The sequence below is a fragment of the Stigmatopora argus genome, chromosome 9 (genome assembly GCF_051989625.1).
Source record: "Stigmatopora argus isolate UIUO_Sarg chromosome 9, RoL_Sarg_1.0, whole genome shotgun sequence".
In the NCBI taxonomy this organism is placed as follows: Eukaryota; Metazoa; Chordata; class Actinopteri; order Syngnathiformes; family Syngnathidae; genus Stigmatopora; species Stigmatopora argus.
Window position 1 is genome coordinate 5,851,325 of NC_135395.1, and position 12,104 is coordinate 5,863,428.

At 37.8% G+C, this 12,104-nt stretch overlaps 1 protein-coding gene and 1 long non-coding RNA gene across 8 annotated transcripts in view; one reads left to right on the forward strand and one right to left on the reverse strand.

Moving 5' to 3' along the window:
- The first annotated feature begins 7,864 nt into the window (after positions 1-7,864).
- LOC144082191 (uncharacterized) lies at positions 7,865-9,379 on the forward strand. 3 transcript variants are annotated; one of them, XR_013303184.1, is made up of 5 exons: positions 7,865-8,014; positions 8,585-8,671; positions 8,778-8,869; positions 8,953-9,060; positions 9,145-9,187. It is a non-coding gene; the product is annotated as an uncharacterized LOC144082191 (long non-coding RNA). The 3 variants fall into 3 exon arrangements; XR_013303183.1 differs by adding an exon at positions 9,302-9,379 and having other exon boundaries at positions 7,866-8,014; positions 8,778-9,060; positions 9,145-9,164; XR_013303182.1 differs by lacking the exon at positions 9,145-9,187 and having other exon boundaries at positions 7,872-8,014; positions 8,778-9,127.
- Positions 9,380-9,427: 48 nt separating this feature from the next.
- emx3 (empty spiracles homeobox 3) overlaps positions 9,428-12,104 on the reverse strand; it is a 28,376-nt gene continuing 25,699 nt past the window's right edge. The window contains exons 4-8 of one of the 5 annotated variants that reach the window (XM_077609139.1): positions 11,714-11,888; positions 11,445-11,522; positions 9,904-9,969; positions 9,730-9,821; positions 9,428-9,551 (exon numbers count right to left, since the gene is read on the reverse strand). The gene's annotated coding sequence lies outside the window, so the exon portion shown is untranslated. Of the gene's footprint in view, positions 9,552-9,671; positions 9,822-9,903; positions 9,970-11,444; positions 11,523-11,713; positions 11,889-12,104 lie in introns of all 5 variants that reach the window. The other 4 variants (XM_077609138.1, XM_077609136.1, XM_077609137.1 and 1 more) reach the window with 4 other exon arrangements.

Below are 12,104 nucleotides of genomic sequence, written 5' to 3' on the forward strand. Positions count from 1 at the left end.
GCTAAAGAAAAGCTCAAAATGTCCCGTACTTTTATTGTGTTTTGATGGCGAACTTGTTAAGACCCTGACTGACGTCCCTTCCTAAGTGGACAATTCGTGTACATACAAACTCTTATACTACACTCACACGTCCGCTCAGTGAAACTGCTCAGGGCCACTGTTGGCTTTTATTGATGCGTAGACCGTGTTGTTTTACCTTGTTTTGTCGCCAGACATTTGGTCGCCGGTTGTTTGGGTCCAGGCGACCAAACGTCCAGCGACCAAACGTCCAGCGACCAAACGTCCGGTCACCATAGGTTGACTAGTGATGCCTGACAATAATCTACTCTTCTCCTAAATTCACAAGAAATGTTTAACAGTCACCATGTTTTCTTTTACTCGCACCCTTAAAATTGCCTTAAAATCGTTGAATTTTACAATTTCTCGCGTAGAAGCCGCTTCCTGATTCACAATTTACACCTCCATATATCATGGTTTTAATAGGGAGTACAAATTGGTTACTTTGGATTGGATAGATTGGATTGGATAACTTTTATTCATCCCGTATTCGGGAAATTTCATTGTGACAGTAGCAGAGGGTGATTAGACAGAACAACAAAGCAAAAGCACAAAGTACAAAGCAAATCAAAGTAAATGGGATCATTAAGAATCACCAAATACAATCATTAAGACAGAAAAGCAGCAAAACACAAAACGAGCAAGAGTGGAAAGAAGGGAAGATCTTAAGAAAAATCCTCGCACGTGGTATTTCTGAGGTACTGTATGAATCAAAAGCACATTAATAGGGTCAATATCATTGGGAATGGGCGGCCCGGTGGATGAGTGGTTAGCACGTCGGCCTCACAGGAGGAGACCTGGGTTCAATCCAGGTCGGTCCACCTGTGTGGAGTTTGCATGTTCTCCCTGGGCTTGTGTGGGTATTCTCTGGGTACTCTGGTTTCCAAAAACATGCATGTTAGACTATTGGACACTAAATTGCCCCTAGGTATGAGTGTGAGTGTGGATGGTTGTTTGTCTCCTTGTGCCCTGCAATTGTCACCAGTTCAGGGTCTCCTCCACCTCTGGCCTGAAGTCAGCTGGGATAGTCTCCAACACCCCCGGTGACTGTAGTGAGGATAAAGCGGTTCAGAAAACGAGCTGAGATCATTGGGAATTAATTCATCCAGTAATGGTTGTTTTCTTACTGCAAAACAGAAAATAACCAACATATACTAAATATTACTTTGCCGACATCTACTGGTGAAAAAGAGTATAGCAAGTCTTGTGCACATAAGTTGGATTCAGGCATAATTGTTTTTAGTTACAAATACGGCTTATACGCGAGAAAATACGGTAAGTCTATCGGTGACCTCTGACAGAGGTCAAATGTTTGAGGTATGTCAGACAGTGACCTTATGCCCTGGTAAGACCACGAGCAAGTTTCAACAGTGATCAGGTTTTCTTTGAAGCTGACTAATGTCTGGGAGTTGACCCGCCAACTTCCCCAGAATGCAAAGCAACGTCAGGCGCAGTAAGAATTACGTCCTGCAAAGTGCTCATTTCTCAAACCACATTTAATTAAAAGGAATATATTAAATACCTTGTTTTTGCGTATTGTGACGGCACAATAACGCACAATACTATACAAACTTGTATAAACCTGTCACACTAGAGTTCTAGGTTGGGTGACAGGAAGCTTGTTCTGAAAAGTGAGACGAAAAAAACAGAGCAGCAGACGTCTAAGATGCAATTTCCATTCCATATTTAGTCGCTAGACGCGTGTCATCTGTTTCCCACGTTGGTCTCCATCTGTTATAAACATTGAACTTTTCTTCAAACAACACTTTCTTAAATGTTCATACATAATTCTACATAATTTTCAAATGGTCAACATTTTTCATCAAAATTAACCAGTCTGAGCCAGAGATGAACCATTTTCTGCCAAATATGAACCTCTAATGACCTCATTTTAGACCAGGGATGTCAAATTCATTTTTTTGTCACGGGCCACGTTGTGGTTTTGATTTCCTCTGTAGGGCCGTTATGTCTTCCAATTAGGCTGCCAAAATTACTTGATTAATAAATTGACAGCTTTTCCGATCGTGCTGATCAATAGATCATTTTAAGAACTTAAAATTAGTACAAATCTTCTCCTTGACCCTCTTAATAGAATATATTCTTTTGGGGATTTTTTACATTATTTACATTATTTTTAATCTGAAAAGAGGGCAAATATTAAAAAAATATTTTTTAACCTTTTGTTTTTCATTTAAAAAAGAAAAAGTGTAAATATTGTTTTTAAAAAGCTGTTTATGTACAGTGGAAAAAAGGGGAAAGAGGAAACATTTTAGATATTAAAAAATGCTTTTTCAACTGAAAATCACACAAAAAGAAAAAATACAATTTGGGATTAAAAAAAATTGCAATTACTCATTTTAAAAAGGGGAAAAACAGGAAATATTCCCCATACTTCTATAATCTTCGTTTGAATTTGATAATAAAACAGAAAGTCTCGGGCTGCACAAAATGATGTGGTGGGCCAGCTGGGATAGGCTCCAGCACCCCCCGCTACCTTGTGAGAGGTGCAGAAAATGAATGCTAAAAAACTGACCCAAAAAAAATGTTAGACCAAAGAAATTGCCTATATTAAGAAAACATTCACTATTTGACAAATTGAACCAAATTGGACAAAATGAATCATTATTACATTATAAATTAGCATTTACACAAAAAGACAACTCAATTTACATTCATGAGAATAAATGTCATCGCCACTTTCCACCCGTTCCGATGAGTCCACTGCTGGCTAAAATAACGTGTGATTGGTTGACGATCCAAATAATCCTATGTGGTCACGTGCCAAAGTCTAATTGGTACTTCATTCAAATAAACCCATGTCACCTAGTTGAATGAGAGGCCAAGTGGGCTGAGCTGTGATGTTTGTGGGCTTCCAAAACACTGAGCCCAAATGGTGGCTTCTTCTTTTCAATCCGGTCTTTCTTGCGCTCAAGCGGAATTAATTCAGTGTGCGATTAGGCAGAAGGGCGTTTTCACACCATTCCAAAAGTCTGTTAGTGCTACCTATATAAACTGAACAACATATATATATATATACACACACATATACATATACATATACAGACGCTCCCCTACTTACGAACATTCAACTTACGAACAATGGTACATACGAAAATGTCTGCAAATTGCGTTTAAGTCGAAAAATGTTCGTAAGTCCAATTTTGTATTTGTTTCCCCGAGTAGTGCTAATACGCCTGGCGCTGTGAGGGCTCAGATCACCCAGCATCTACCTTCTTCGTTGCAATGCGGAAGTGCGTGAACTTATCTCCAGTGTGCAAAGAACCTTTTTCATTTGTATCATTAAATATCTCATGCATCTATTATTGAATATGGTTGTTAAAAGTGAAAGGCTTCTATTGAGGGAGTTGCAAGGAAGAGGCAAGCCATTTCATTTGAAACGAGTGGCAATAATAACGAAGCTTGATGCGCGTGAGAGTGGTGACCGTTGCACATATACAACTTGAATCGTTCGACCGTCAGTACCATTTATAAACAGAAAGATCGAGCAGCAGGACCCAAATATTGAACGTTGCACAAAGTTTGCAAATCAATTGAATGATGCCATACAGTGCTACCGCATCATTTATGATGAAAAAAAGAAGAAAACTGTGCAATCGTCGTTAGATCGCTTTTTTCGGCCAGTTTCTAATACATAAATCTCTCTCTCTCTCTCTCTCTCTCTCTCTCTCTATATATATATATATATATATATATATATATATATATATATAGTACATATTCTCTCAATTTTATTAAATGTTTTTTTCAGTACAAACCAATGCGTGTTACTTATACAAGCCTTAAACATACAAATGCACTTATATAAACCTTCAATATATACTTATATAGGCCTTAAACATAAATTATAATACAAAATATAGCACTGAATCAACTTACAAACAAATTCAACTTATGAACAATCGCTCGGAACCTAACTCGTTCGTAAGTAGGGGAGCGTCTGTATGTATATATATATATATATATATATATATATATATATATATATATATATATATATATATGTGTATATATGTATATGTATATATATGTATATATATGTGTATATATATATATATGTATATGTATACATGTGTATATATATACATATATACATATATACATATATACATATATATATATATATATATATATATATATATATATATATATATATATATATATAGCATGTGAGACAAACCCGACTCAACTAATTTTGTTCCGTTTATGTCTGCCAATAGGTTGCCACATTGAATTGACAGCTTTTCTGATAGTCGATAAATCATTTATAAACATAAAAGTTTGTCCAAATCCTTTTTTTAACCTCCTCTCATTTTCTGAATCGCTCTATCCTCAATAGGGTTGCGGGGGGTGCTGGCGCCTATCCCAGATGCGGAGCACACCCTGAATTGGTGGCCAACCAATCGCAGGGCATGAGTAGACGGACAACCCTTCAGGCTCACACTCATACCGACGGGGCAATTTAGAGTGTCCAAGCAGCCTACCATGCATGTCTTTGGAATGTGGGAAGAAACTGGAGTACCCGGAGAAAACCCACACATCCCAGGGAGAACATGCAAACGCCACACAGGTGGATGGTCCTGGATTGGAACCCAGGTCCCCCACTGTGAGGCTGAGGTGCTAACCACTAAGCCGCCTGTTTTAAAACCTTATCCACTAAATAGTAAATATTCTCTTCTACTTTTTGATATACAGTTTTAGGAATCAAGAATGTAGTCTATCTTTTAATCTTTTCTTTTGTAATTAAAAAGGAACCCTGAATTGTTGGCCAGCTAATCGCAGGGCGCTATTTATTCATTTATCTATACTATTTTTTATTTATTTAATTACATTGAAAAATCAAAGACTAGCTATTCAGTTTTATTTGTATTTTTTTTAATATAATTTTGGATTTAAAAAAATCTGACTAACAAAACCCTAAATATTCTGTAATTTAGATTTCAAAAACTGTTTATATGAAGGTTTATTTTAGAATGGGAAAATGTTACATACTTTCTTTTTTAAAAATATTTTAATCATTTGTTGTTCTTTTAAAAAATATATAATTATTTTTGGGAGATATAGTTCTTTTTTATATAGATTAAAAAGAGCAGTGGGAAACAGGAAACAGTCAGTTTTATTTATTTTTTATTAGCTTGGATTTTTAAAAATGTTTTTTAATTTAAAAGTAACTGGGAAAAATGAATATTTCATTTTTTATTAAAAACCTTAATTAATCTTTTAAAAAAAATCTATAATCTTATTTTAATTTATTCGTAAATTATTAAAATGACACGTGAATTACCTTCACGGCTGTGCAAAATAATGCGGCGGGCTGGATCTGGCACCCTCCCTCCCGCTTAGATATTTTTCAAATTAAAAATTGTAAATAAGAGTATTAATTGGCAAGCTCCAGAGGGAAATGACATCTATCGTTGTCAACGGCAGCCAAATGAAGTCCAAATAAGAGTGATGTTTGTGTGAAGCATCTTTAGCCACGCCCCCAAATGCAAACGAGCAGTTCGATTTCCCTTGTCACGCCGTGGTGCAAAATGGCCGCCTAGCATTCAAAAAGCGTCATGACAACTGACGGCGTAGTATTTTTCGGGCATTTCACTAAGTAGTCCATGCAAATGAAGCTAGTCTTCATTTTCAAGTTGAAGTCAAATTCAAAAGTTTGCGGCGAAAATAGGACTCGCTGTGTACCCGTGGACTGGGCGTGTCCAAATCAAATCAACAAAAAGTCATGAAAAAATTTATTTTTGAAAATGTTTGGAAAAAATCAAATATTTCAATTGATTCCTTTTACCCCAAAAAAAACATTTTTTTTCTTTAAAAGTCCATCTTGAAAATGGCTTTAAATCAACACAACAATATATTTGCTTGTGCAGCTCGCTCCAGATACAGTTTGGTAGATCTGGCTAGTCCACTCTATCACTGGCCAATCATAGTTGGTGAAAGCGATGACGTATCCCTACGCCTGCGAGAAGGCAATGGCGTATCCCTACGCCTGCGAGAAGGCAATGGCGTATCCCTACGCCTGCGAGAAGGCAATGGCGTATCCCTACGCCTGCGAGAAGGCAATGGCGTATCCCTACGCCTGCGAGAAGGCAATGGCGTATCCCTACGCCTGCGAGAAGGCAATGGCGTATCCCTACGCCTGTGAGAAGGCATTGTGGTGTTGCCAACTCGAAATCTGATTGGTTAAAGCAACGGTCTTATCGACGCTTGTTTAATGCAGCAGAGCCTGCAGAACGGATTGTGAAGGCCTTGAGGCAGATTTCTGACCCTGGCAACAAATAATGACTGAAATGTGATTGGTTAAATGCTTCAGTATGAAACCACACATCTGGAAGCAGTGCAACCAGGGGGAAAGCAATGAAAGGAAGCTAACAGACAATTTGGAATGATTTAATAAGTATTCATGGACAAAATATAATATATGATTCAGATATTTCTTAGGCCAGCAGAGAAGGCCTTGAAGGCCCTGACGGCACACCACTGTCTAGATCAGGGGTGTCAAACATACGGCCCGCGGGCCGGAACCGGCCCCCAAGGAGGTTCGATCAGGCCCGCAGGATAATTTGAAAGTGGAAAAAAATGCATAAAAGACATGGAATTAATATTTTTAATTCGCTGCAATTCATGGATTATCCGCTAAGGGGCGCACTCTTTCCATCAGAGTAGAAGACAAGCCGCATCACTGAGACAGACTGAAAACAGCAGCAACTCCATAAATTTTCAGTATGTATTGTGTGTGTATGTATGTTTCATGTATGAAGTTTACAGATTTACAGGACAGGCGAACACTTTCTTCATTACACATTTAAAATCACTCTCCTTAGTTTGTAAGGTGCACGCAGGGATTACATTTAGATTTTATATGCGTATGTGTAAGTGGTTTAAAAATTCCTTTCTTTAAAAGTCTCATTTAATCTTAAAGTGCATGACTATATTGTTCAGTACCAATTAAAGTTTTGTGCCTTTGTACAATCAGTGGGATCAGTTGCAATGCATATTTGTGAATGATAAAAGTCAATTGCACATTTGTCTAAGGAAATATGAGGTGTTTGATGAAATATTTTGTAAAAGGATAGTTCATTCAATTTCAATATTTTCCTAGTGTTCTTGTGCTTCTTTACACCAAAACAAAGGAAATACATGATATTTTGGTTATTTATAGCAGAGCATGGTATAATTTTAATGGTCCGGCCCACTTGACATCTCCCTAGGCCGTATGTGGCCCACGATGCCAAATGAGTTTGACACCCCTGGTATATAGTAAGGCTTTTTTTCTTTAAAAAACGACATAGTATAGTAAGGCTTTTTTTCTTAAAAAACGACATAGTATAGTAAGGCTTTTTTTCCTAAAAAACGACATAGTATAGTAAGGCTTTTTTCCTAAAAAACGACATAGTATAGTAAGGCTTTTTTTTCCTAAAAAACGACATAGTATAGTAAGGCTTTTTTCCTAAAAAACGACATAGTATAGTAAGGTTTTTTTCCTAAAAAACGACATAGTGTATATAGTAAGGCTTTTTTTCTTTAAAAAAAACGACATAGTATAGTAAGGCTTTTTTTCTTAAAATACGACATAGTATATAGTAAGGCTTTTTAATTTGTAAAAAATGACCATGTATAGTAAGGCTTTTTTCTTTAAAAAATGACCATGTATAGTAAGGATTTTTATTTTTTTAAAATGACCATGCAAAGTAAGGCTTTTTATATATATAAAAAAAAAAACGAACACACTCTTTTACAGCATCAAGACTACAAAAATGGCGACTATAGTACGTCATCTTCCAAACATGGTCATTGAGTCGGGAGGACAAATCACCTCCTATGGGCGTGGTTACGCCCATTGGTGACGCATGTGCTTAAATTATGCACCTGCGCAGCATCTCGCCCTTTGGCGCAGCCATTTCCATGCCGTCGGTTGAACGACTAGCACCCAAACGAGGTAAGCCCTAGACTAGAGCAATTTACTGGCCTATGTGCATTTTTAACACCCTACCGGGAGATTTTTTTAGGAATCAATTGAGCCAAAACGCCAACAAATCTGTTAGTTTATTGCCAGGTCGAACACACCGTCGACATTTGAAGTATGGGCTCCTTGGCATGTCACTAGCTAGCTTAGCATTAGCCTCACGACATTTGACTTCAAAAGTATTTTGTCCGTATTCTCTCCATTATTGAGTCGTGGGGGAAGACTTTTCATTTTATCAAACAAAGCCGAGATATCAACGGTCAGTTTGCCAGGTGAAGGTGTGTTGAATGTAATGATAGTTTTCACTGCGATTGCTAAACGCCCTTTTCCAATTTGTAATTCTGTTTTAAACAAAAATCATTGATACCAAAATGGTTAAGCCGACTTTCTCCTAGTTTTTAACATCAGTCTGTATATTGAATCGCTTTGTCTGGAAAGGGGAAATTAGCACCGAGCACTCACTAACTTATTTTCATTCTTTATCGTGATCATTTACTTTAAGATTTCTCTTTCCTGTAATAATTGTTTGCACTTCCCAAATAGCTTGGTTAAATCAAGATGAAGCTGTTCCCGTGTGTCCAGAACCATGCACACCCTTGAGGGGAGAGGAGACTGGGCCAAGGTATCAAGGTAATACTAATTAACCCCCCCCCCCCCAAAACCCACCTAAACCTATCTGTTGAATCTCCAGTCTCTGTATATGATAACTTTTGCTCTATTTTTTTGCATGCACCAGGTCCATGGTGATGTCCAGACCCTGGAGGACCAGGTGATCTTCCCAGGTTGCCCACTTGAAGATGATGCATCGTCTCTGAACTCTGCTCTGAGGTTAATACCGTATTTTCACGCCTATTTGGCGCATCGTTTCTTACGCCGCAGTGTCAGTAACGAGTGCTATTTCTGTATTTTAGACACACAAAGCACGCACTATTTCGTCAGACGCATATGTATTTCATATGGATTAAGATCGAAATGCGATAGCGCTGGCTACCGGAAGCAGCTTATTTCCGGGTTATATTGTAATGTATCCAAGTCAAAACATTCCAATCTCACATTATTTTATTGACTAAAGGTTGCAATTTACTAACCCCCTTATTTTATAGGTGATGTCCCGATCCCTAAGGTGAGGAGGATTTCTTTTAATCAGAAATTTCAATAAAAGAGATTTGAGTGTCATTTGTCTTTGTTAAAACACTTGGAGAAAAAAAGACCCAAGACCCTCAATGGTCTTTTTTTTTTTCGTGTTGCTTTTGTCTACAGGTGGAGAACACCAACTATGCCAAGCAATGTGATGCTAAGTGTGCAAATGTATTTCTTTGAATAAAAATTCTAAAATGTCATGTTGCTTGCATGCCTTTGGTAGTTCTATGAAGAAAAATACATGAGTATATTTGAAAGGTTTTATTTTCCCACAAAATGGGGTAATTGAGAAGTTCACATAGGTCATCCAGCATTTAAAGATGAGGTGGTGTTTCCATTGATGAATCTCTTCTTGGCACTGGATGGAATTCTGGGGAGAAAAAAGGGTCAAAGCACAATAGACTAAGTCCAACATTAAAAAAAAATAGACTGGGGGCCAGTTAGGTCAAAATATTTGACCAAAAAACAATAATACTAAGTTAGGTTTTACCAACATCAGAAGGACCCATCTCTCTTTTCAGATGTGGTGGGAGATATGGAAAACATACTGGATAGGGGCCCTCAAGATGTTGGTGTCAAAGGCTGTGCCACGCTCCAAAGTCACCTTTCTTTAGCGTTGATTTGGTAAACTTGGGTGGACCTTGAAGAGAAGCAAAATAGAGTATTTTTAGTACACATGACATGAAAATAATAAATCAAATAACCTGAAAAACAGGTCTTACGTCATACACGACTTCTTTGGTCTTGTAGATTTGGACAGCTTCCACCATCTCCGTGGCTTTAAACCTCTGCAAAACACCACAGCATGATTCTGTCATTGCTTATTTAACCATTTTGATGCACAAATGACTCCCATTCAATCAAAAAAATAAAATACTGTATTTTCTCGAATATAACACGCAGATTTTTGCTATATAATTAATTCCAATAGATGGGGTGCGTGTTATAATCAATAACTAAAATAAATTACAAATTTTCGATCGAAAAAAGCATTGTCAAACTCACTTTGACGCACGGACATTGTGCAATTTCCGACTTTGAATTCAAAATACACGCATATTAAAGATCGTCAAGCCTCACAAACATCACAATCCTGCATTAATAAGCTGGAAAGTAGAATACTACATTGTAGTGTAGTACGTACTTGTATTTAGAAATATGTCCAGCGGGGGGCAGTACATTCCCTTGTTACATGTGATAGTCTTTTCCATTGTGCATATCTTCAAATCATTTATTTATTCAATTTGTATGTTCCTTTTCTTGTTTGAGAATGACAATAGATATTTGAATTAAAACATGGTATTGTCAATTGAAATGTAGTCAATGTTCAAGGAAGTCTAAAAGGTATTGCAATATAACATGTCTACATGATATGTTTGTCCACTCTGTGTATCCCTTTTCACATAATAATCAACTAAAACTTTCACAGTATTGTCCTAAAAACCAATACCCCTCACCCAACCCCCTTCATATAACCCTTCATCTATTGTCCTAAAAATCAATACCCCTCACCAAACCCCCTCCATATAACCTTTCATCTATTGTCCTAAAATTCAAACGCATAACTCCACCAACTGCACGACACTCGACACGCTCGTACCTGAAGATTTCTCTATCCGGTTTTGAACAAAACAATCGTGAAACGAAGAAAAAAAGGTAAGATTTCTGATTTTCGTCAGCGGGAAATTTTAGGTGTGCACTATATTCGATTACTGCGTTTTTCCAGATGTTTTTGGCCCAAAATTACCTGCGTGTTATTTTCGAGTGCGCGTTTAATTCGAGAAAATACGGTACGTCTCACAAAGCTCTTAGACGGAGGAAAAATGGTTGTTTAAACGAGTCAAAAATGACCCCTGCGCTACGGTTGAATGAATGTCTCGCTTAGGTTTTGTCAAAACCACAATTAAAAATCAAAAGGTCCAAGCCCTGAAGTCTTCTTTTAGGAAAGGGAAGGGCAAAGGTATATACGTATTCTAGAAGTGTACTGTTTATTCCTTACACCTCCACTTGATGGCACTAGTGTGAGTGTGAGTTACCCACACAGGATCTTGCTATTACAAAATCAACGCCAACCCAGTTAAAGTGTCTTCATTCAAAATTGGAGTGTATCATGATGCTAAACAAACTAATTTAGGAAAGCCGTGAACACTGGTCACTGATATCTAAACATTACTGTGACAACAAAATTTCCCGAATACGGGAATAATAAAGTTATCCAATCCAATTACACGGGTAGAGGAATTAGAAGCTATTAAAGACTCACTTTGCCGACAAACTGCTCCTTTTTGGCCGTTATGGCCACATTCTTGATGTTTCCCAGGAGTCTGTCCTCGTTGAGAGACTGAAACACACAATGGAAGGGTTTCTTTTTAAACATTAAGAGCAATAGGTGACGCAATGTAGCCAACTTGCTAGCAAACATTTGTGTTTGCATCCACGTCGGGGCTACATCACGCCAATGAAGCACGTTCCCGTCAAAAAGCACTCTTGAAATGAGAACTGGGGCTACGAAATCCCCAAAAGACAAAGTACCGAACGCGCTGCATTGTCCTGGAAGACGTTTGTCGGGTCTTTCTTCAGGAAATCGTCAATTCTGAGCAGCTCAGCAGTCCAACGCGCCCAGCCTCCGGCTCATCCGCCATTTTTCAAAATGGCGGCGATGGCGGCGGTCTTTTGAAGTCTGACCACAGCCACGCCTCGGCCACGCCTATTGCACATAGACACAAAAAAAGACATCGTTTTCATCATAGAGTGCATTAGTCAGGGGGCTGGGGCTGCAAATACTTTTAGGTTGGGCATTAATACTTCAAAACAAATCCATAGTTTTCATAATAACTTACTGTAAATACTTTTTGGTTGGGCTTTAATACTTTAAGATACAATATTGCACATTATGAACAGTGCGGTGACATGCACTTCAGTG